Raw genomic sequence first — 24,066 nt, 5'->3', positions numbered from 1 at the left:
TTCCACACATTTTGACAGCCAATATATACATATATATATATATAGGAAGTGAGGTGGGGAGAGAATTTGCCTTCTCACATCCCACCCTTCAGACATCCCATTTTGATCACACACACACACACACACACACACACACACACAGTGCTGGCTCATCCATATAGGCGGACTAGGCAACCTCCTAGGGCGGCAAAATTTAGGGATGGCATGGCGGCTTTTTTATTTTTATTTGAAACTTTATTCCAAATGTCACCACAATAAAAAAGTCTTTAAACTATAAAAACCTAATTGGCTTTTTGACTAATTCTCAATACTATGACAAGAGATTGGAGCCTAATCCCTTCTCCTTTTGTGTCGTGTCTTTTAGATTGTAAGCCTGAGGGCAGGGAACTGTTTAATTAAAATAATAATTGTATGCCGCTCTGATAGCCTTTAGGCCTGAAGGGCAGGGTTTAAATGCCATAAATAAATAAATAAATAAAATAATGTTTAGCTTTAACAAACGAAACAGTGGAAATCAAGGGGTGAAAATAATTTTGAGGGGTGACAGGGGGTGCCAAAATATTTCTCACCTAGGGTGGCCAAATACCTAGAGCCGGCCCTGTATATACACTCATCCCTCCATATTTGCCGCTTTGATATTTGCGGATTTGATTATTCACAGATTTGATTAATATATTCTCTCTAGGAATATCTAGGTCCTCCAGTGCAACTCTACGGTCAACTTTAAAAGTTCCACTGAAAGACCTAGAGATTTCTAGAGACAATAGTCTACTAGGCATTTGTAGCTCCTCCAGTGCAGTTCTATGGTCAGTGTCTGTCGGACGTTGATCACAGAGTTGCACTGGAGGACCTAGAGATTCCTAGAGAGGTGTCCTCTCAGGTAAAAACATGTTTTTTTGTTTTTCCATATTCACGGGGGCCTTGTGACCATAACCCTAGTGAATATGGAGGGACAAGTATATATTAAAAGGAAGTGAGGAGCAGAGAATTGGCCTTCTCACACTGCCTCCCCTTTCTGATGTTCCACCCATTTTGATGGCATACACACACATATTAAAAGCGAGGGAGGGAATTGGCCTTCTCACATCCCTCCCCTTTCTAATATTCCACCCATTTTAATGGTCAGTTGATCCATATGTATGTGTATGTTAGCCAGGGTTGCATAGTAGTTTAAGTATTGAACTATGACTTTGGAGACCAGGGTTCAATTCCCAGCTCAGCCTTGGATACCCACTGGGTAACCTTGGGCAAGTCACACTCTCTCAGCCTCAGAGGAAGGCAATGGCAAACCATCACTGAACAACTCTTGCCAAGAAAACCCCATGATAGGTTTGGCTTAGGGTCACCCTAAGTCAGACATGACTTAAAGGGAAACATCAACAACAAAATGTATATTTCAAAGAAAGTGAGGAGGGGAGAGAATTGCCCTTCGCACATTTCTCCCCATTTTTGACATTCCACTCATTTTGATGGCATACACACACACACACACACACACACACACACACACACAGTGAGGAGGGGACAGAATGTACCTTATAACATCCCCCCTTTCTGACATCTCACCTATTTTGATGGTATGGAAGTGAGGAGGGGAGAGAATTGGCCTTCTCACATCCCCCCAGTCCACTAATTTTGATGGAGCACACACACACACACACACACAGTAAGAAGGGCAGAAGATTTACCTTCTCACATCCCCCCTTTGTGACATTCCACCCATTTTGACGACGCACACACACACACATATATACTGTATCTATAAAAGGAAGTGAGGAGGGGAGAGAATTGGCCTTCTCACATCCCTCCCCATTTTTGACATTCCACTCATTTTGATGGCATATATATATACACACACACACACACACACTCATCCCCCCACATTTGTGGCTTTGACTTTTGAGGATTTGATTATTCACGGATTTAATTAATATGTTCTCTCTAGGAATTTCTAGGTCCTCCAGAGCAACTCTAATGGTCAACTTGAACCAAAAGTTGCACTGAAGGACCTAGAGCTTCCTAGAGAGAACACTTCACTAGCCATTTGTAGCTCCTCCAGCGCAACTCTATGGTCAACTTTGACCACAAAGTTGTGCTGGAGGACCTAGAGATTCTTAAAGAGGTCTTCTCTAAGGTAAAAACATAGGAGTTTATCACACGAAAGAGATTGGGAGTTTATCCTGTGAATATCCCAGAAAAATCGTGAAATTACGTGAAACAATTTCACACAATGTTGCACAAAAACCACCATTAAAGTAGTCACAAAGAAACATTAATGTGCATCTTTTTACTTTCCAGATTTCAGCAACAATGCATTTCCAATATCACTTTATTTGTGCAATTGCATGTGATAATCATTTGTGCAATTACTCACCATTTTTGCTTTATTTGCGGGATGCTTTAAACATTCTTTAATCTCTCTTTAATGCCAAAATTAGCCCCAGTGTGATAAACTCCATAGCGTTTTTGTTATTTGCAGTTTTTCCACATTCATGGGGGTCCTGTGCCCCTAACCCCAGTGAATGTGACAAGTGAATGTGTGTGTGTGTGTGTGTGTGTGTATATATATATATATAGTGAGGAGGGCAGAGAATTTACTTTCCCACACACACCCTTTCTGACTTTCCACTCATTTTGACAGTGTATATATAGTAAGTAAGGAAGAAAAATTGCCTTGTCACCCACCCACCCTTTTTCTCCCTGGTACCACAGCCTTAAGGACAAACATTTTAGAGAAAAAGCCCCCAAGACTGTCAGAGAGATTGAGAGACAGAGACAGAGAGGGAGAGACCCCAAGGGATCTAGGAGTTCAAGTAGACCACAAGTTGAACATGAGTGAACAGTGTGATGCGGCAGCTAAAAAGGCCAATGCAATTTTAGGCTGCATCAATAGAAGTATAGTGTCTAGATCAAGAGAAGTAATAGTGCCACTGTATTCTGCTTTGGTCAGGCCCCACCTAGAATATTGTGTCCAGTTCTGGGCGCCACAATTCAAAAAGGACATTGAGAAACTGGAGCATGTCCAAAGGAGGGCGGCGACTAAAATGGTGAAGGGTCTGGAAACCATGCCCTATGAGGAACAGCTTAGGGAGCTGGGGATGTTTAGCCTGGAGAAGAGAAGGTTAAGAGGTGATATGATAGCCCTGTTTAAATATTTGAAGGGATGTCATATTGAGGCGGGAGATAACTTGTTTTCTGCTGCTCCAGAGAACAGGACCTGGAACAATGGATGCAAGCTACAGGAAAAGAGATTCCACCTCAACATTAGGATGAACTTCCTGATAGTAAGGGCTGTTCGACAGTGGAACGCACTCCTTCCTTGGAGTGTAGTGGAGTCTCCTTCCTTAGAGGTCTTCAAACAGGGGATGGATGGCCATCTGTCGGGGATGCTTTCGTTGAGAGTTCCTGCATGGCAGAATGGGGTTGGACTGGATGGCCCTTGTGGTCTCTTCCAACTCCACGATGCTATGACTGTCAGAGAGATTGAGACAGACAGACAGAGACCTCATTCAACCAAGTGTTGGAGAAGACGACCTATCTCTCTGGAGCCCTTTTCCCCAATAAAAACTCCATTCCCAAGTCCAGCTGAGGGAAGAGCATGCATTGATGGATGCTGCTGCCAGCCCCTCTCTCCCTGGGCTGCCTGGCCCTGGCAAAGGAGGGAAAAGGTGCCCCTCCCTTGTCATCCTTCGCCTTCTTCTTCTAATTCCTCCCCCTGAAGAAGGGAGTGAGGGAAAGGAGGAGAGACAGCCTCGGGAGCGCGCCCAGGGAAGGGAAGGGAAGGGAGGGGAGGGGAAGGGAGGAGCACATCCTGATGCAGAGATGCTGCAGTGGCTGAGGGCGCGCACAGAGCTGGGCTTGAGACAGAGAGCCAGGCAGAAGGAGGAGGAGGAGGAGGAGGGCAGCAGGAGGCGTTGAGGGAAGAAGGGCTGCTCTCCCCTGGAGCCTCTCCTGGCAAGGGCCCTGCCAGTCTCTGCCCAAGGTAAGGGGGGGGGGGGGCTGGGTTTAGGTTTGTATTTTGGGAAGAGATAGCTTTGGCACAGCCTTTTGGGGATGCTTGGCTGCTGCATCCACATTGGAGAGATAACCCGTTTTGGCCCCGCTGTAACTCTTTGTCTGGCTCTTTGCTATGGAATTCTGGGAGTTGGAGTTTGTTGTGGCGCCACAACAAACTCCAACTCCTAGAATTCCATAGCAAAGAGCCAGACAAAGAGTTACAGCGGGGCCAAAACGGGTTATCTCTCCAATGTGGATGTACGAGTTCCTGAGGGTGACTTTATATTCAGCCCATGCCATCCCAAGAAGGGTTTGGGGAACTAGGGGAACTGGCAGTGCCCAACGGAGGTGCCCAGATGGGAATGGAGAGGCTGGAAGAAAGAATCATGATGATGATGATAATGATAATAACAGAAAACAACAGACCCTGGAGAGAACCCAAGGGAGAGGTGTTTTCAAGGTGGTTTTTATACATATGAAAGCAGAGCCCATCTGCTGTGGAAAGTGGATCACCCATATTTGGGAGGATAAACCACTTGGTTTCCTCCATGATAGGGTTATCTTAGGGTCACCTAAGATGCATTTGTTTATTATTAGGGTGAGTGGGGAGGCTTCCTGGCTACATGTTGTGGTCTGCTTAACTTGATACACGACTAATGTGTAGTCTAGCAAATTGTGCTGAAAGCAACTGAATTGGGGGGACAGGAACCCTGAAAGAAAAGGTTGGGAGGCAGGGATCCCCTTTCAAGACTTGCTCTCTGGACTTGCAGGTGTGACTGAAGAAGGAAGCCCAGATGGCCAGCCATCTCCACCTGAAATGGAAGAGATCAGGAGGGGCTCAGTTTTGAGTTGTTCTTGCTCTTGAAGGGTCCTTCTCTGTCTCTCCCCTTCTGCCTGGGTGCTGCATGCAGAGGGAAAAAAGGAGCCCTGCTTCTTGGTGTGTGGGTGTTCTTTTTGGGGCTGTTTACTTCTCTCCATCAAGCCACCCCCCCCCCCCAAGACATTTCTGGAGACAGGCACTACCTGCAGTCGCTGTTAAGTTATTTATTGGCAGGCATCACAGAGAACTTATGATGGCATGGCCTCGTAGGACAGTGAAAGGAAAGAGGATGAAGATACGCACATATGTACACACACACACACACAGAGGCCAAGTCTCAGGATGCTAGGTTTTGTTCGGATGCTTTCGAAACTGCAGCTAGTCAAGCTGAACAAGAGCCCATCTGCCTTGTAAAGTGACCCATCAATATTTGGGAGGATAAGCCACCTTGGTTTCCCCATGATAGGATCGTTTTAGGGTCACTGTAATTCGGAAGCGAGTAGAAGGCACGCAACAATGATTTATTCCCTGGTTGAGATGTTTAAGGAATGAGGGGGTCAGTCCAGTGCTTATGGGGACACAGCACTTGACAGATGGGCTGCGTCTGGCATAGTGAGACATAAGTTGTGCAGGCCTGACCTCGACCAGTTTCAAATTCTTCAGCATTAAGGCTAAAGTAAGTAACCTCCTCTGAACCAATCCTGCCAAGAAAATTCCATGATGGGTTTCCCTTAGGGCAGGGGTAGACAACCTGCGGCCCGCGGGCCGGATGCGGCCCGGCAAGGCCTTGGGACCGGCCCCAGCCCGGTCCTGCTGGGGAGCCTTTGGCCTCTCGCATGAGGGCATGGGGCCTTTGGCCTATCAGGAGGAGGCGGGCAAGGGGGGGCAAGCAGCGGGCAAGGGGGGCAATTGTCTATAGAAGCCTCTGAAACATGCATTTATATTGACATTTTTTTAAAAATCAGCAAAATTTAGCGTGTCCTCCATTTTGCAAAAGCGCCCTCCATTTGTAAATGTTGTCCTACATTTGTACCGGTTTATTTATTTAATTAATTATTTTTTAAATTATTTAATTATTTGTTTTTTTGCTTCAGTCCCCCAGTTGTCTGAGGGACAGCAACCTGGCCCCCGGCTCAAAAAGGTTGCCTACCCCTGCCTTAGGGTCACCCTAAGTTGGAAATGATTTAAAGGCACACAACAACAGAACAATGACAAAGTCGCTAATATAAAGATTTTGCACTTGCGGTGTGTGGATGTGTGGGGAGGCTTCCTGGCTACATGTTGTGGTCTGCTAACTTGATACACTAATGTGTACTCTAGCAAATTGTGCTGAAAGCAGCTGAATTTTGTGACCTGCTCTTGATCTAGCCAGCATCACATCCAACCATCTGTTACTGTTCCAACTTAACTAGGATATCATTTTACCTAAGGCTGGCCCAAGACACTTTTCTGTCTGAGGCAGAGCAGTAAGTGGTGGCGCACATGTGCACACACACACACTCAGTTTAGATGCACAGTATCCCTGTAGCCAGATTATTTAGGAATATAAGGGGTGGAGATCCCACTAGAGCCTTTTCTTCCTCCCTGGAAATAATAATAATAATAATAATAATAATAATAATAATAAACCAGAACAAGTACACACGGACTGGCTTTTCAGGATCACCAAAATCTGCTGCCTAAGGTACCATCCCTCATTTCACCTATTAGAGATGGTCACACTTCTCTACTGGCATTCCATGTCTGTTGACACCACTATTTTTTACAGACTCTTTTCACTGAATCCATGAATGCATGATATATGTGGCTATCCTGCCCATTGAGTCTAACACTATGAACCTCTGAACCACTATGAACCAAAGTGGGCTCTAGTTCATGAAATGCCTAGTATACTGAAAAGTTACAGAGCAGTCCTAAGTTTGGGTGTGTGTATAATAGAGCTGCTCCCTTGTGGAGAAGCCCTTCCTTTACAGGGTCATACTCATTAGGACCAGTGAACCACCAGATATTAATTTCCAACGATGTAGCTCTTTCTGAGTGTAGATAGGGCTTCCACAAAAGCTGATTCGCCCCTCACACACTGTTGAAATTCATGTCAGGAGAGGCTTGGCAAAGTTCAAAGCAAATGTGTGGAACTCGACCAGATCCAAACCTTTTCCAGCAATCAATGTAGATTGTATGCTTGGTTGATTTTACAGTTGGATAGTGAAGGAAAAAAATGAAGAAAGCTAATAGGAAGAAAATCAACTCATTTGAAATGGGATGGAGCAGAGTTCTGGGAATACTGTGAATCAATGGATGGGTCCTAGAACAAATCAGCTCCGAACTCTCCCTGGAAGCAGTGATAACTGAAGTTACTGTATCTTGTTTTGGTCATATCATGAGAAGACTCATTAGAAAAGATTATAATGCTTGGTAAAGTGGAGGGCAATAATAAAAGAGGAACACAGCATTCCAGATGGATAGACTCAATCAAAGAAACCACAACCATTAATGTGCAGAAGGTGAGCAGGACGGTTTTGGATAGGGTGACTTGGAGGTCTGTCATTCATAGGGTTACCATGAGTCGAAGTTGACTCAAAGGCAGTTAACAAAAAAGTCAGAGGCAATCTTGAGAACCAAGGCATCAAATGTCATTTTTTAAGTCAACTAATTATAGGTTTTGGATTTTCTTGGCTAAGAGGCACCTGTGGTGCCTGGCAATTCCATATTACTAGGGCAGTGAATCTATTTTGTTTTTCTCTGAACTTCAGGGGTGCTATGTGGATGAGCTTCAGCACACCTTTCAAGTTCAAACTAAAATCCAGAATGGGTTCACTACTCCACTGACATGAAAGACACCAGTTGACATTACAGAACGGTCTCACAGCTGTCACTTGTCATAACATACCTTACATCTCTTTTACGGCTCACATTAGCTTTATGTATTTCAATTTGCATGGGACAATTGTTTCCAAACATATAATCTTGTCACGATTTTTTTGTTTCATTTATTTGTTGTTGGTAGGAACTTTAGAGCAGCATAGCTCATCCCAGTCCAGTTAAAGTTGATTTTAGACAGTCCGCCACACTTGATAAAGTAGCTTGATGATATCAGACTCATTTTCCTGCTGAGCTGGGTCCTGCCAATTGAAAGGTTAGCATTTGGACCTCTGTTCTCTATCCAGATAGCACTTCACATAAACCCATGTGGATTTAACCTCACCATATTGTTGCCCTTCCTGTAGTCATTCACCCATCTGGCTACAAGCAAAGCCACCTGGTCTGATTTTTCTGACTTATACACACACAGCTGCTAAGGAGGCTGCTCTAAATATGTGGGAAGGGAGTGGGACAGATTATTAGAAGCTTGCAGGAGCCAGTCTGGAGTATGAACCAACTAAAATACAAGGCAAGTGCTTGTAAAAATACAAGTCATGGCTGGCTGTTTAGGTAGAATCTAGTCTGTAGATGCTCCAAGCATATACCACTGTAGTGGTGTATGCAGTATTATTGGCACGAGCAGTGATGATTCATTGGCACTTCATGAAATCCAAAGTGTAAAGCGAGATGACAGATTGCCTGCTTCTGTTCACTGATGTCTGTTCTTGATCTACTCACAGAGACAAGCATGCAGTGTCAGTCCTGTATAGTATTCCCAAGTTGTTTTCTAGCTTTACTCTTGTAGGCATAGCAAGTGTGTGACAGGCAGAAATTCAGCAGGTGAAGCCTTTCCCAGCATGAAGATACAATGACACAAAAAGAATCACTTGATGTCACTGCAGAAAGATAGCACCTATACCTGCAGAACGTTGACAACATCAAGCTTGTTCTAGCTTGTCTCTCTCTCTCACTGATGGGGTCAGAAATACAGTCGGCCCTTCTTATACACAGATTTTTTTATACACAGATTCAAGCATCCATGGTTTGAAAATGTTCAAAAAAAGTATAAATTTCAATTTTCAAACCTTGATTTTCCATTTTTTATAAGGGACACCATTTTGCTATGTCATTATATTTAATGAGACTTAAGCTTACACGGATTTTATTATCCACAGGGGATCTTGGAACCAAACTCCAGCGTATAACAAGGGTCCACTGTAATTTTTCCCATCACTTTTTGGTCATTGTTTGTCTGTTTTAAATGTGTTTTTCTTCATTCATCCTTGTATTTTGATACCAAAACACTAAAATCACCTGCAGAGTAACAGATATATTATCCTGACTTCACCATTCTTCACCAAAAAAGTATTCTTTTTTGTTTTCACATGAAATCCTAAATACAGTGCTTTCTCCCATACTCATGCTATATATTTGTATTTAGTTATTTTAGTTTTGTAATTATTTTTTGTATATGTTAAGAAGACTAACACATAATAATGTACAACCACTGAAAACCACCCCATGCAAGCAATCAGATTAAACAAAAACGGTGGGGGAGTATTTCTCTCTCTACTCGTTTGCCCTACCTCACCCCTCTTTTGGAAAGAAAGAAAATATTTTCACCTACCATCCAGCTTTCTACAGGGATTCTTCTTAATTGTTTTAAGAATAATTGTTTTAATTTCTCTTTCATAGTTTGGTGGTATTATGTGCCTAGGAAAGTGGGCAACAAAACAGATGGAAACGAGGAGTGACTTGTGACTTGCTGACACTTCTTTCCTTTCATTATGGCTGCTTATCTAATGAGGGGACATAGAATAAAGGTGGGCATTCTTGTAGGAATAAGGCCTGGCATAGGTGAGTTTTAGGATATGTCTGAGTGGGAAAGGACAGGGTTTGGTGATAAATACAGAGCTAGTGTGGGATAGTGGTTCTACAATTCCAGGAGACTAAAGTCTGAGGCTCAAAAAACACTGCAGAAACAATCCAGTTTGAGACCACTTTAACTGACATGGCTTAATGCTAGAGAATTCTGGAAACTGTAGTTTTGTGAGACATATAGCCTTCCCTGTAAGAGACCTCTAGTGCCACAGTAAACTACAATTCCCAGGACTTCTTAACAGTGAGTCATGCCTGTTAAACTACTCTCAATCTGGATTATTTCTACAGTGTGCTTTTGGGCCTGAGTCCCCATTCAGTCATGAAAACCAACTGAGTGACTTTGGGTAAATCATGCTGTCTAAGCCTAGAGGAAGGCAGTGGTGAACCTCCTCTGAATAAATCTTCCTGAGAAAAGCCTACGCCAGGGTGGCTATAAAATGGGGTTCAAAGACATAATAACAACAAAAAATAAAGGAGGCACACTAGGAAGCCAAGTTAGAAGGAAGACCTAAGGAGTGTGAACAATAATTGCAAACCTATAGCCTGTATGTAGCACAGGAACTAAGCACAAATGAAACTAACTTAGAAATCAGGATTATTTTGTTCATTTTGGCCATTGCATATTAGAGAGCTACCAGGAAGTGGGTGTGTCTAAGAAATCCTCAGATAGTGCTGTCACCTGCACAGTACAAAAACCAGCTTTTAGAACATGGTGATGGATATAGTTGCTAGATCAGGAGCATCCCAATAAGACTTCAGTGCCAGGAGCATCCCAGGCCCTGAGATTTTATGGCCAAAATCTGAGATTAGGGAAAGCCCTAGTGATATCCTAGAGGAGTAACTCCCAGTGATGTAATTGGGGGGGCGGGGGCAGCAGGATCTAGAGATGCTATTAAGCATGTTTTGGAGAGAGGGAGAGAAAGAAAAGAAGGAAGGTGATAAGTATAGTGATAAAAAGTGTGAGCAGAGGAAGAAAGAGAAGAACTGGAAAGAAGAGAGAAGGCAATTGGCAGGAAAATTGGGAGGCAGGAGAAGAGAAAGAGGATGAGATCGAGATGGGGCTAAAACAGGAGGGAGAAGATGACAAATGAAGAGATGTGGAGAGGAAAAAGAAGGAGAAAGGACAGTTAACCAGGAATTGTGAACAGGATAAAACAGAAGGAAAAATGAAATGAAATGAAAAATAGGAAGATTTTTATCTAGGGGCTGAAAGAGTATAAGGACAATAACGAATGTGATTAAGGGAGAAGGGAGAAGATTGAGTGCAGACAGGAGTTTTTGGGGTGTGGGAGGAGAAAGGATAGATGAGAGAGAGTGATGGAGAAAGAGAAGTGAAGAAAAAGGGTTTATCTAGGAACTCTGGAGTGAAGGAGAAAAGGAAAAAGAAGACAGAGAAAAGTGAAATCAAGAACTAAAAAAAGTGAGTCTCTGTGTAGAGCTGAAGATATTTGGACAATATGTTTAGCTAACAATGATACGACCCAGACATACCTCAGACCTATTCTTTTGAAAAGCTGGCATTGTTAAGAAGAATGGATTCTACCAAGGCAGGCAAGGATTGTTCCACAGTGAAACAGCAATGCACCATTTCAATTGCCTTTTCATTCCTCAGTCTTGGTCTAATAGTCACTTTCCTATCATTGTTGCTTGCTTGTTTGCTTCTTGTTCTCTGTTCTTTCTGGTGCCATTACATAGAGATCAATTAATCATGGAAAAACCATAAAAGAAACATAGGATGTTATTTTGTACTGTTGGATTAGGACCTTAATCCCGCTGTGAGGCCACTGTTGCAAGAAGCAACAATTCCCAAATTACAGAAGCAAAACAGCATTCAGATTTCCAACGTAATTTCCACAATATTTATATAAAAATTAACACAGATTTACACAACAAAGATTAAAACAGCAAGCTAGCATTCCCACTGATACATGTAAAACTGGCTGCCACACTGCAGAATTAATTGCAGAATTAATTGTCATGGCTTCATCTGATGGAATCCTGGGATTTGTCATTTGTTGTTGCATCAGAGCTCTCTGACAGAGATGGCTAAATATCTAAAAAACACACACTACAAATCCCAGAATCCTTAGCATTGAAAATTAAAACATTGTGAAACTGCATTAATTCTGCAGTGTATATGCATCTTAAGACTATCAAGGCAAAGAAACAAGACCAATGGCCAGTGGATTTGCCAAATCCAGTAATCAAGAGGAGACATGAAAGCAGGAAGAAAGAGTTCTTTTTCTCACTTGCTTCCAAGGTAGCTTTTACAATCTTATTTTACTTTAAAGAAGACACAGGGCTTGTTTTTCTCTTAGCTGGTGGTATTTAATGATTTGGATTGTACTATTTTGCTATCCACCCTTAATTTAATTTTATGTTTTGATTATGTCAATTTAGAAGCCAAATGTTACATCATGTTTCTTAAAGAAAAACTATACAGAAGCTATCAATTGTCTCTTTTTTACAGACCAGTTTTGACAGACCAGTTTGGCTTTTCCAAGATAATACTGTAGTAGTTCTTTCTCTCTAGGGCCCCATTCCCACTAGGTTGTAAAGCGAATCAAGAATTGGATTATAGGGACATCATTCCCATTTGAACTCGCGTTCGATCCTACTTTGATCGATTTCTCCAGTGAAAATCTGACTCAGTGGTGGATAACCCGGGTTATCCTGACTGCATTTTTCCAGCATTTTTTTTTTTTTTTAGCTGCCGTGTCAGATCTGGGGTAAACTAATGGGAACGACAGGGTGTCCAAATTGGTATTTTAGGAGGGGAGGAGCAATGTTCAAGGGGCAGTCCTGGGGGTGTCACCAGCTTTATTCTCGTTTCTGCATTCCTGCTACCATTTCCCCCATTCGCGTAGCCTTTCCCCTGGTGGTGCAGGAAGCAGAGGAAGGCGATCGCGTGTGTAGACAAATTAATTTTTTTTTTAAAAAAATTAAGCTTTCGATCACCTAGGTGCTCTGTAGGGTGTCTGATAATTGCAAATTGTTCCATTGGCCTCCAAACATGGTAAGCACATAACGCCTCCCTGCCACCCCCCTCCACATAGATTGATGTATGAGGAGACCCACTGCACACCCTTTTTATAACTATTATTTCTTCTTTTTCCTTTTTCTGTTTTTGCTGAGCGCCTAAGCACCTCAGCACTCTAGCGTCCGAGCAGCAATCACAATGACACCTAGGTGCCCAAGTGCTCAGGCACTTCAGCAATCCATTGACCAGAAACACCTCCCCCCCAACCCCAGAAAACAGGTTTGAAAGAAGCAAATGGGAACAGGGGACAGAAATAGCCCGCGTCAAAATGCATTGAAGCAACTGACGTCACTGTGACGTCTAATCACCTAAGTGCTTGATTGACAGCTTAACAAAAGGAAAAACTAGTTCCAGACAGGCAATGGGAACAGGGAACAAAAAATATGCGTCAAAATGCAACAGAGAAATATCAATGGAAATGAGAACATGGGTCAAGAAAAACCAAGTCCGTTTACTCCCTTTTGTAATGGGAACGATGGACGTGATTCAAATACAACTCAGGAATTCACTCCAAGTCTGACTCGCAGCAAGATTTGTCGCTTTATCGCTCAGTGGGAATGGGGCCTTGGTCTCTCTTTCTCTCTCTCTTTCTCTCTCTTCCTCCTTCTGACCATTTCCCATTTTCTTGTCTTGCCTTCAAGAGGCTGGAGCAGGTAGGCAGCAGCAACAACTTTAGAAACAGAGATAGAAAAGTTAGTGGGAAAGCGCCACCACATTATGCTTCTTTTAATTTATTTGATTTATATCATGCTGATATTATATTTCAGTTTATATCAAAAAGTTTTTTTTAAAAATGTCTTAGGCTAATTATGTTTACACTAAAATAGGGATGTTTAATATATGTACATTAAAACTGAGAGCCAATATGATGCAGTGGTTTGAACATTATCTTACAACTCTAGAGACCAGGGTTCAAATTCCCACTGAGCTATGGAAACCCACTGGGTGACCTTGGGCAAGTCACATTCTCTCAGCCTCAGAGGGAGGGAAAGGCAAATCTCCTCTGAACAAATTTTGCCAAGAAAACCATGAGGTGAAAACGAGTTTGAAGGCACACAACAACAGCAACTTTAAAACTAAGTTAACATGTAAACTTACATTGCTGGAATGAACATGAAAAATGCCATCCATGATGCTATTCCTCATTTCCCCACTTCCCTGTTTTGAATTTAGGAGACTGCATGAATTTTTGAGAACCCTGTTTCTCACCCACCTGCACACCCACTAAAAGGAAATAAAGGATTAAAAATGAATACAGACAAAGTACAGGAAACAAAAACTTTCTTGGGTGGAATGATAGCAATAAAAGAGGTACCGGAAGGAGAGCAGAACTAATAGAGAAGCTAGGCTAAATCCCACTTTAATACTGCAGCCAACAAAAATGAATATAAATCCAATAACAAAGAAATGTCAACTCAAGCCACCAACAGTTCTAAAACGGACTGCTATAGCACTTGAAGAAGACCAGCACAAGGATTCAGCTCTCTCTACACTATCAATGTAGTACTCAAAGAGCCACCAACATAGTGGTTAAGATATACATAACTGTGGCATAACCAACTGAGCAAACAAAAGGCTACACCGTGATTAGGGTCACCATAAATTGGAAATGACTTGAAGGCATGCAACAACAACAGTAGCACCAGCAGAATTGAAGCAGAAATTAAGAATAGGAAGCTTAACTCCTCCCTGGAGTTCAAGCCATAACTGCTTATGCTGTCCAAAATGGGAATGGAGGTAGGGCAGAAAAGCCCTGAAAATAGACGGGAGGGTGGACTGCATGGTATGGAAAACAGGGAATGGCCATGCATATTTTTTTATATCTGTCCATTCTTTCTCCCTCTCTCATTCCCTTTCTGAAGGCTGTCCTTCCTTTGCACCATGAGGCACTTCACAGTTCCTGCTTCTTCCTCCCATTCTTGTCACTTTGTCATGCTTTAAGTTGCTCATACCTATTTTCCTCCATGGAGTAAAAAACAGGAAAGAATGATGCACACCCACTATGCACACACATGGTATTGTTTCTGAAAACAACCCCCCCCCCCACACACACACATTACATTACATTTCATTGGGAAAATTGTACAATGCTTCCTCCTGGCTGGCAGCTATTCCCTGCTCCACAGGCACACAACATCCATGCCATTTGTTTTCTAGCCTTTTTCCTTAATTGACTTTTTCCATTATTTGATATTGCCTCTTGGTGCATTGCATCCCATATTCTCCTGGTTGCTCTTAGAGAATGACTAATCAGCTTTCTCTCCTCTTCCTTTCTTTGTTTTTCTTCCATCATGCTATTTATTCAATCTGCCCTGTTTTTTTCAGAAATTTTGTAATTTTTTTCAGTGCTTTTGACCTGACCAAAGTTTTTTCTATTTGTATCATTTCTATTAAAATTTCCTTACACTCCTAGATGGGTAAACAGAGACCTTAATCGAGTACTACCCCAATGGACTAGAAACTGATCTGAAATGTGTGTTTTAAAATAGACAGATGTATGCAGTTTAACCTTTTGTTTATGTGCAGTGTGAGTATTTCATGACCATTGACACAGAAATTGGCACTGCATAATCCAAGACTTGTGATCCAGCTTCCTCTGCCACAGGATCGTGGGCTGTTCTTCTTAAATCACACACTGCTTTATTAGTGACCTCACCAAATGGACAGTGCAGAAAAATATTACATGTCTTAGCCATAGGTTAGAAAGATGGAGTGGAATCCTGTTAGGAAGTTATAGTGTTACAAGCTAGACTAACAACCTCGTAACTATTTCGTATTCACATTTACAATTGTGGCACCATGGCCATGACTGCAAATATTCCTATGACCCATGTTAAAAGCCAGGCAGTTGTGCCAAGTGATGGAGTTCTGCAGCACTGGAAGGGTGATGCATCAGCCACCGCCCACCTCCCATGAGCAAGCTGTGGTGTGACAAGAAGTTACAACAGGACCCCATGGGAATCCCTACTTCTGCTTGTGTACTACTGTTCACTGTGGGGAGAAGGCTGGATGTGTTATCCTTCATCACTGTGCTAAACAGCACTGCAGAATTCCTTCACTCAGTATAGCTGCTAGGCTTTTAAGGTGGATTTTAGGACAGATTGAGAAATAGAACATAGCTACAGCATTGGAGCTAAGTGACCCATGCAGGCTCTCAGCCGTTGTAAATGCTTATTGTGGTTAACTACTTATACCAGCCCTCCTCCTTCTCATTGTTTTTCTCTTTCTGTTTGCTTGAATAGAGATTGAAAATGTTGTTTGCACTGTTCAACCTTTACTAGATGAAGTTGTTTGAAGTAGTTTTGTCCAAAATGACTGATTCAAACAGTATGCTTCAGATGCTAAGAATGTGTGTGAAAATTATATTTCAAGTGGTAAGAATGTGCATCAAGTAACTGGACTGATGGCTGTTGCCTCTATATGTCTATGTGTTTTCTTTATCCTTTATTTCCAGTCATATGGCAGTCTTTGTTCTTTTTCTGTATGTAAAGAACTTGGGCTGCTAGGCATACAAATAGGTCTGAGATGAGAGTATTGATCTTTTCCTCAAACTTCCTGGTACAAATTTGATATCCTCTGAAATGGCATCAGCTGTGCTTTGGATTTCAGATCCCCCCCCCCCCCCCCAGATTTTGGGATAGTTTAATATACATAACGAGATATCTTGGAGATGGGACCCAAGTCTAAACATGAAATTCATTTATGTTTCATATACTGCTTATACATGTGGCCTAGAGGTAATTTTATACACATTATTTTTAATAGTTTTTTTTTTTAATGAAACTAAATTTGTGTACATTGAACCACAAAGCAAAGGTGTCATTATTTCAACCACCCATGCAGACCATTTTGGATTTTGGAATTCCAGATAAAGAATATAAAGAATAAAGGATATTTTCCTATTTCTATTCAGAGAGTTCAGAAAAACAAAGCAAACTGTCTTTTAGGTTATATTTCTAATTCAGATTTTTAGTTTTAGTGTAGTTTTGAATGAGACAGTATATTTTATTGCTCTGTTGTTTTGTTCTTTATTAGCTGCTCTTAATATCTCAAAACAGAAAATAAGGATACTAATTCTTTGAAACAGAGTAACAACTGGGTTGCAATACTCCATGGGTATTTAGAGGAAACAGCGTATCATGAGCAAGGCTGTGAATCCTGGCCTGGTTTTTCCTTGATTGTGTCCAGACACCAATCAAATCAATGAATTGTGGAAGCTGTAGTCCAAAATGTCTTCAGAGCCAAAGATGGCCTAGGTATTGTGGTAGGTACTCAAACACTTTAAACATGGATTTCACTGACTTTTACCCAGAATTAGCAAAAGACAGTGTGTGTATTTGAGGAATATTGAAAACAAATCTGCAGTAAACACAACTGGGATGAATGCCATTTGAGCTAGTAGTCTTCTAAACCCATTCCCACATGGGGGATCCCCTCTACCCTCTTCCCACTGTCATTGAGACAAGTTCCCCACTGTTATTCCACATAATATTCCAGATCATCTTACTCCATGAAATCTCCTCCTCTTACCTTGCTCCAAACTCAAACCCCAAATGTGGGCTACCAATTGTCATTGTGCCATCCTCATTCAGAAAACCCCATCCAGTGTGATTAGTTCAGCAGTGCTGAATCTCTGAAATGAACTGTTGCATAAATGACAAGACAGAAGTAAACAAAGGGATCTTGTAGCACCCTTGATACTAACTGAAAGAAAGAAGCTGGTAGCACATAGACTGGAGTCGACTTCCTTGCTGAGATTCAAGTCTACTCAAGGAAGTAGACTCAAGTCTACAAAGGTTCTTGCTGCTATTTTATTTATCTATTTAAAATATTTATACCCCACTCTGTAGCCACAAAGACACCAGGAGCATTTTACAGATTGTTAATTTGACAGTATCCTGGCCTCAGGTTTACAGTCTAAAAAAGGCATGACTCCTAACAGAACCCAAGTGTTTATTATGAAGAATTGATACAAAGATACTCCAAGATAAGGGCTGCTAAATTCTAATTTCATTCAAGGTAGCAAGGTAGGAATAGTGTATTCTCATGGCATTGTTGTATTCTCATGATACTTGTTTCACATACTCTATGTCATTTCCCCTCATTTTTGGCATTTATCCAAGTACATCAGAAAGATAATTACCTTTTGTAAAACCCAAAACAAAATCAAAACTAAACAAAACAAAAAACCCATTGCAAAAAGAAAGTCTTTTCATTATCTTCTTTAGAATCATTGGTCAGGGGATAATAATTCTTCAGAATCAAATCCCCCAGAACTGAAATATGAAAGTATTCAAATTGTACAGAATTCAATTTTGATATTTTTGTTCATTTTGGTATTTATAGAACATTTTGTCTAATATCTTAAAAGCTATGGCAGTGCCATAGAGGATTTGACAATGACAAACAAATCAAATTTCAAACTAAGGAGTCATTCTTTCATGTCATGTTAAGATGCTCTGCTTAAGAAATCCCTTTATATATTTCAATAAAATTTGATGCATCAGTGCCACCAGGAAGCCAGGAAACATTAATCAGTAGATGATTTTGATCAGTAGTCAGCTTCCATTAAGGAATTAAGAAACGGGTGACCTACAGCATAAAACAATATAACAAGCAGAGCCAAAGATATGCAGCTGGTGTATCCTGGAACTGATGTCTTTAAAAACAACTACAATACACAAAGCCAAGGAGAGTTAACAGACAGCTTTGAATTTTGCTGTTCCAGCCAAGCAAGTAAGAAAATCCGTCACCAGAAGATAGTAAATGGCAAAGGCAGATAGTAAATGGCAAAGGCAGACCTAGCTGAGCATGCTGCAAAAGGGGGAGGGAGACTTGCCTCTAAGGAAGGCAAATTGAAGTTGCATTCTCTTTAGTCCCAAGTGCTTTACAGCTGTATGCTGTGTACTTATGAAATTAAGGGTCGTTACAGTTCAAATGCAATCCATCAGATGTCCGCTAGGCACTTACTCAGAATAATTCACTAGCACTGGATTTTATGGATATCTAAATTGTAATCTCTCTCTTCTCTCTTCTCTCTCTCTTTCCTCACTGGCTTCATCATACAGGCAAACACACACACATACAACCTTGAGCACAATCACTCTTTCGACTGTCCCAACTTTATTATCAAATCTATGTGATGCCCATATACAGAAAATAGTGTTTCAAGTGATGATTTTAATTTCCTTGTAGACTTGCTAAAACCAAAGCTATCTGCCATTAATACCTGCTCATTCATGTTTAAGAGGCAGGAAGTCCTGTTTTGATAGGAATTTGACTCCCAATAATTGTACTTGGGATTTAGATATTATACACCCTCCAATATTTTGATAGTGGAAGAGCAATGTGCTTGTTATATGTTGAATAACTAGCTTAGAAATTAACCTGTAAGATAAACAAGCCAGTTCCATGTGTTCTGGTGGCATTTCTCACCATAGAATTTTGAAAACTGCATGCAACTATACCATGTGGAACATTTTTAGATGGTGAGCCATAATTCGTGCCTCAAATCCAAAAATGTATCACAGTGCAGAAATGTATCCCTGTGTACATTGAATCAGGATTTGACTCCTACTACAGCAAAGGAATAAATGTGTGGAAGCTGCTTTCATATGCCTCTCTTTCTAACTGAATCAGAGCAATAGGCATGCCATGTCCCCATGAAGGTTGCTAGTTATGGTGAAACTTATAAGAGGGCCAGTGTGGTATAATGGTTTGAACATTGAACTAAAACACTGGAAGACCAGGGTTCAAATCCTGGTTAGGCCATGGAAACCCATTGGGTGACCTTGGGAAGTCACACTCTCTCAGCCTCAGAGGATGTCAATGGCAAACCTCCTCTGAAGAAACTTACCAGGAAAACCCTATGATAGTGTCATTTTAGGGTTGCCATAAGTCATAAACAACCTGAAGGCACACAACAACAACAAATTAAACTTATCGGGATTGTGCCTATCTGTTCAGTTGCTGAAATATCTTTGAGGTATGTCTTAAAGATATATTGTATCATGCCTCTGGTACATCTTCCCTAGTGGTTTTAGAACTAGGTTTAGTACATTGTCTTTCTACAGTACTACTATCCCAAAGCTTTGATGGATATTGCCAGGAAATCTATGCCATCCCATATCACTGAGCTTGTCTGTGTCTTGGATCGGCTTAAGATACTGTGGCTGTATAATTGTTACTGATACTATGTTTGGGCTACACATTTAGCAGTGAATAATCCCCCCTGCCCAGTGTGTGGGGTCATCTTGAACAGACATTGCATACATTTTCTGAGTAGACTTGCTTAGGACTGCACTTGCAAATAGCAATTATTGTCTTCCATCCTGCAAGGTCATGTATTCTGAGAATAGCTCATAGAATGAAATAAATAAAGGCCACAAGCTAAGCACAGTCGGACTCTTTCCTTCCACATTTGGGGCATATCCAGGACTATGTGCACCCACGTCCTTGTGTAAGAACTATTATGTTCTCAATTGCTAAACAGATATTCTCACAAAGTTTCTAACCCTAAAGAGTTCAAAGAATAAGATGAACATTAAAAAAACACATGTAATAATACCTAGCAGCATTTCAGAAGTGAGTATGGTTTCCCTTGGCCATGAAGCAAGGTATATGACATGTCATCCTATGTTTTGCTATTTGCTATCATGATAAATTCTCCATATACTAATGAATAAAACAAATTGTATATAATTGTATATATTTGCATAAATTATACCTGTTAGAGAAGCTAGTTTTTCTTGTTCAGATTTTTAATTACTATGGTGATGAGGGCAAGAAGGGCAATGATGTAGCACTTGACCTGGGCATGGTAGTCTTCATAATGGTTCACAGGCTAGAAAACAAGTGAAAGGAACCTGTTTGGGACAGTTTTAAGGAAGAGACAATTTTGCTTCTCTGATTGTGCTCTCTCCAGTATCCATGCTGGAATGGAAGAATATTAATAACCGCTGAAACCAGGGCTGGTGAAGTGGCTAGCCTTTTCCTACCAGATTATGCTTTATGGAAGGACTAGCTTCTTTTAAATTGGGTCTACCTAAAAGCTTGTATAAATGCCTGTCTGAATTTACACAAATTAACCTGTGCAACATCTATGATGATTAGTATATCATTAATCTTACTAGAGATCAGCTGGCTTTATTATCTTATAATGTAGCTGCTGAAGGAGATCTGATATTTTTCTAGTTAAGCTAATAAACCATTTTATTCCACTACTGCATTGCCTTGGAGGTCTCTCATTCATAGGTTTGCCTTAACTCAAAGTCCACTTGATGGCAGTTAACAACAAACTGCAAAACTGTAGTACTTCCCAACTTCCTCATGAGAGAGGAAACACAAAAGCAGCATTCCTGTTATGTATCCCATTCTGTGGGGTGCGGAAAAGCCTTTAACCTTCTACAATAAGTATTACTTGAAACTGCAGTCAAAGGGCAAGTTCCCATGCTGGGGAATACTTGGTAAATGTTCAGTGCATGATTCATTTTCATTAGTGCTCTGCTATGATCCTATCTCATCATGTATTGATACAATGAATCAAGATAACACAAGCCTCCGGACCTAGATCGGCCACTAATGGTCATACTGCAATCCTACAAGGTATTGCCAGTAGTGACACACCGCTAGGAGAAGTATAAACCAAAGGAGTAATAAAAAGCATCATTCTTCCACTCATCTTGTTAAAAATGAAATGTTTATTCAATGTTTTTAACTAAACAAGGACAGTATATAGTGATGAAATTAGGAAACTTCTGCTTCTGGGCTCAATGATTTTTAATTAGCTGGGGGGTTTCTTAGATGATGGTGAGTATTATTTCACGTCACAATGTGGTAAATCTACCTTGCTGAAATGTGTATTTATCTTGCTGAATTAGGAGGAGACTCTCATAGTCATTCTACAGAATGCCTACCCCAAAGATCTAAGTTGATGGGCATTGGATATGATGTTCTTATTACAAATAATCCTACATAGGCAATGTTGGTCAGATACACACTTAATACATTTGTGGTAGGGAGTGGAGTAGAAAATTATATTCATTTATTTTTTTTAAAAAAATAGAAATATATAAATAAAATAGCACTGACTAGGATTATAGAATTGTACGCAGCACATACTGAAATACCTGATTGGTTTTAGTGCTGGATTCCTTTATCACTGAGCCTGCCTCAAAGATAGATAGATAGATAGATAAATAAATAAATAAATAAATAAATAAATAAATAAATAAAAGCTTTTCTGATAGCATGAGATAGCTTTGCTGCTACTGTGCAGTATATTTCAGATTCTAAATATAATTGCATGAACTAAATTTGTATTACTAACCAAAAAGAGGGAAGATGTGATATTTACATGTGAAACAGAAATATTTTCTTTACAAAAATGTGCTGGTTGTAAACTGAAAGGTTTTTTGGAATGTTGTCCTAGCTATAGGTGCATTACATACCCTCCAACTGTCTCAGTTTGGCAGGAAGACTAGAGTCCTTTTTAATCCTGAGTCATCCCACTTTTTTAGCTGTTTATAAAATGTCAAAAGTCTGGAAACCATGCCCCGTAAAAGCAGCGTAGGAAGCTGGGTGTATTTAGCTTGAAGAAGAAAAGGTTAAGGGGTGACATGATAGGTATGTTTAAATATTTGAAGGGTGCCATTGAGGATGGAGTAAATTAGTTTACTGCTGCTCCAGAGACTAGGACACAGAGCAATGGATTCAAAGAAAAGAGATCCCACCTGAACATTAGGAAGAACTTTCTGACAGTAAGAGCTGTTCGGTAATGGAGTCTTTTTATTTGGAGGTTTTTTAAACAGAGGCTGGATAGCCATCTGTCAGCAGTCGTTTGATTGTGTATTCCTGCATGTCAGGGGCTTAGACTGGATGGCTCTTGTGGTCTCTTCCAACTCTATGCTTCTATGATTCTATCACTTTCTTGAAAAAACAAAGCCTATCTGCTCTTGTCTTTGGGCTGGCTAGGAAAGGTGTGCAGGAATGAATTTTCTGTGAGCTTTTTGCCTGCTTTTTGCTCCTTCCATAATTTATAAGTTATATGGATGGACTTGCATTTTGCACAATAAGACTGTTTAAAATGCCACTACTTAAACCTTGGTCTACCACCTATGCCTGGGTTTCAGCCTAGACAAGAGAGTAAACATGTAGTATTCTGGCCCAGCTAAGCAGTAGTTCCATGGGGGTTACTTGGTCTGTTGCCAGCTGCAAGGATGGCCTATCATTTGAAAGACCTATATGGTTTTCTCTGCCATAAAGCACTTGCAGCATCCATTCATCAATAAGGACCATTTGTGCTAATGACTTTATTTCAGCATGATTTCCCACAGATCCAACTTGACCTGATGGCCCTGATCTTGTTGTTGTATGCCTTCAAGTCATTTCTGACTTAAGGTGACCCTAGGACAAACCTGTCACAGGCTTTTCTTGGCAGGATTTGTTCAGGGTAGGTTTGCCTTTGCTTTTCTCTGAGGCTGAGAGAGTGTGACTTGCCCAAGGTTACCCAGTAGGTTTCCATGCTGGAGTGGGGATGCAAATCCTGGTCTACACTCATAGTCCAACAGTCAAACCACAACATCATGCTGGCTCTGCACCCTTAGTCTCATCCATACAAAGGCAGATATCAAATACTTCAGCTGTTGTGAACTGCCTCTATAGGAGGCCAGCCCAGTAGGCCTCAGTGCTTTGAGAATTTGTGAAAAGTATAGGAGGGAATACTTCCATTTGGGAGTGAAACAGCCACCTGGGGTGTACATCACTTCTTCCCCTGCAAAGACAATCCTGGGGCTATGCAGTTAAGTTTTCTTTAAAATAAAATAAAATCAGGTATTGCTCTGGGTCCAAGAGATTTAACAAAAGACTGCTAGTGAAGACGTCTTTATGTAGTGCTATTTCCCTTATTCAGAAGCAGCCCCTAAAGAATCCTGGACTTCAAGCCATTTGGAGCTTTAAAGATAATCAACATGTCAAATTACACCTAGAAGTAAACTGAGCTGTTCTGCAAATTGTGGTTAACAGTATAGTATTGTGTTTGTCATGCTGTGCTAGAAATAATGTCTGCATAGGAGATTTTCAGTGTACCTCTGTGCCTTTAACAGCATCTTTTAGCAAGATGATAATGTTTACCCCTAAGCTCATAGAAATTTCAGTTAAGCACAATTTTATTTGTTGTTTAAGGGTACAGTATTTCTATTTTGATTAAAGCCTTGCAAATCTGGGTTGTTGTTTTTTTCAGTATTTTCAAAAAAGCTTCCACTTACCCAGTTGTTTAAATAATGTGTTTTAGCTAAAAGTCTGAAACTAGCAAATTTCAGCAACAGTGAAGCTTCGCTCCATTTCTGATCTTTGCTTATAAACAACAGAGGCAGATTTTCTTGCTTTATTGAAATAGCTGGCAAATGAACAGTCATTACTATTTTGAGAGTGGAAAAAAATAGCATCCTTTACCTCATGACTAAGTAGA

At 40.8% G+C, this 24,066-nt stretch overlaps 1 protein-coding gene across 7 annotated transcripts in view; it reads left to right on the top strand.

Moving 5' to 3' along the window:
- The first annotated feature begins 3,887 nt into the window (after positions 1-3,887).
- Positions 3,888-24,066, top strand: part of CNTN2 (contactin 2) — an 86,456-nt gene continuing 66,277 nt past the window's right edge. For all 7 annotated transcript variants that reach the window (XM_089514546.1, XM_089514547.1, XM_089514549.1 and 4 more), the window contains exon 1: positions 3,888-3,982. The gene's annotated coding sequence lies outside the window, so the exon portion shown is untranslated. The remainder of the gene's footprint in view (positions 3,983-24,066) is intronic.

This window comes from Sceloporus occidentalis, unplaced genomic scaffold (assembly GCF_023333645.1).
Source record: "Sceloporus occidentalis isolate IW3139 unplaced genomic scaffold, rSceOcc1.0.p SCAF_3, whole genome shotgun sequence".
NCBI lineage: Eukaryota > Metazoa > Chordata > Lepidosauria > Squamata > Phrynosomatidae > Sceloporus > Sceloporus occidentalis.
Note: the sequence above shows the minus strand (reverse complement) of the source record. Positions and strands in the feature narration are given on the sequence as shown.